Consider the following 2,302-nt stretch of genomic DNA (forward strand, 5'->3'; position numbering starts at 1 on the left):
CGCATGCAAATGAAAAGCCATTGTCCTTGAATTCACACGATTGTCTGGTGAGGCTCTGTGGGGCTCCACCGCACTGCAGCTACGACTTGGCAAGACACTGAAATTGGCAGAGTTACCCTGGTTAGTGGAGCAAACCCTAGCGTAATCACTCCGAGCCGGAATAGATGTTACGAGGGTCAGCGCGAGTGTGTTACACAGCGGGGTCTCTTGCAGTTCACACTGAACTGCGTTTCGCTAGGCGTAAACCAGTGGTAATTTATGAAATGTCAGTTTAACACGTCTGTTTCTGTTATTGGAGTTGTCGCATGCTGAACGGGTTTGCCGTGCCGCCCACTTACAGTACATTCTCTTTCATGCTGTTGTTTATCTCCGGAACGGAGAAACGGGGAGAACATTAGCTGATAGTCACCCCAAGGGTCCAGCATAGCTACAGGCACTGAGCTAAAGGTTACATAAGCACTATGTTAACGTCTAAACACATTAGAATCACGTTAACATTGGGGGAAAAAGTGTCTGGGACTGGCATATGTGCAGACAGCCTTCTCAGCAGATTCAGTGCTCATGCCTCACTGTAATAGACGTACCGACCTTTAAAGACGCTCTGAAAGGCCATACATTCCAAATGCTGGACATTTATTTGTGCGGTTGTTTTTAACACGGGGTACCTGTCATCCGCTGGTCATCTGCTGTGGGAACGATTGGTTTTGTCTCAGGGAGATGGTATAGACTAGAGAGTGTGAGCGGTGAAGGGTTTCAGTTAGTTATGATAATTGGAATGGGAAATAATGCGTAACAATGCATAAAATGCAACTTGCATAGGTCGACCTAAGAAGATGTGATGCATAAAGAGTGGCTTTGGTCAGAGACCGATTTTTGTCGTCCAGGTTACCAAACATGCCAAAGTCACATTTCACCCCAAAATGAAAAGAAAGAAATCATATTTTGCACAAAGAAATATGTACTGTATGTATGCACACTAGGCCTACTGTTCAAAAGATTTTTTAAAAGTTGTTGAAAGACTTATGTTCACCAAGCCTCTATTTATTTGATCAGTAAAAACTGTAATATTGTTAAGTAATATTATAATTTAAAAGAACTGTTTTCTATTTTAATATATTATGAAATGTAAATTATTTCTGTGATCAAAGCTGATTTTTCAGCATCATTACTCCAGTCTTAAGCGTCACTTGATCCGACCTTCAGAAATTATTCAAATATGCTGGTTTGCTGCTCAAGACATATTTCTTATTGTTTCTGAATTACGTTATGCTGCTTAATATTTTTGTGGAAAAAAGTGATACATAAATATACAAAACGAAATCCTATGTTTTTTAATCATATTCATTTCTGTCGAAATAAAAAATCATAATGTCCCCAAACTTTTTAACTGTATATATATACATTTTGTTTGTTTGTTTGTTTTTTATTTAATGATGTATAAACATGAAATTTAATTTGTAATAAATTTAAATAATTACATTTTACTTACATATTACTATATATAAAAAAAAAAATTACACTGCTTCCATAGTAAGAAAATAAGATAATAATGAGAGTGAGAAATACCAGGGCCAAATGTTTTTACGTTTTACAATACAATAAATCTTAATGGTCTTTAAAGTAGGCTTTTTTTTTTTCATGCAAAATATATTTTGTTATTTCTTTCTTTTGATTTTGGGGTGAAATATGACCTGAACATTTTTCGTGAGATTCACTCGCTGAGGCTTTTTTCCCTTGTACTTTATATTATGAGGGTGTCTTTGGTGTCCTATCCTTTGAATAAATTGTCAAACAAAAGGATTTTTTTAATTTTTTTGTCATTTGGGTGGTCAGGAAAACCAGCTGTTCATTCACAGGTTCTGCGATCAGATGTTACCTCATTAATATTAAAGAGCATCGCTCTAGGATTTCAAATGAAGACTCCCTCATAAGAGAGGAGCATTAATATCCTGTGTGTGTGTGTGTGTGTGTGTGTGGATGTTAATATGTGCATTCAGAATGCATGTATTTGTGGTGTGAAAGTTAAATCTGTGTGTAATGTGATTAAGGAATGCGATGTGTAAATATGTTTTCATACAAATACTTTTGATACACCTTTGTAAAAATGTATATAAGATTTTAGATAACAGTATTGGCTTTCTGCACTTTGGCTTCAGATGTAAGCAGTACTAAGCACTCAAAAAACAGTATATCAGAAATTTAAACTGATATGGCTTTAGTTAGTTTTGGGGTTAGTTCACCCCAAAATGAAAATTCTGTCATTAATTACTCACCCTCATGTCGTTCCAAACCCGTAAGACCT

The sequence above is a fragment of the Sinocyclocheilus anshuiensis genome, unplaced genomic scaffold, assembly GCF_001515605.1.
Source record: "Sinocyclocheilus anshuiensis isolate Anshui unplaced genomic scaffold, SAMN03320099.WGS_v1.1 scaffold436, whole genome shotgun sequence".
Lineage (NCBI taxonomy): Eukaryota > Metazoa > Chordata > Actinopteri > Cypriniformes > Cyprinidae > Sinocyclocheilus > Sinocyclocheilus anshuiensis.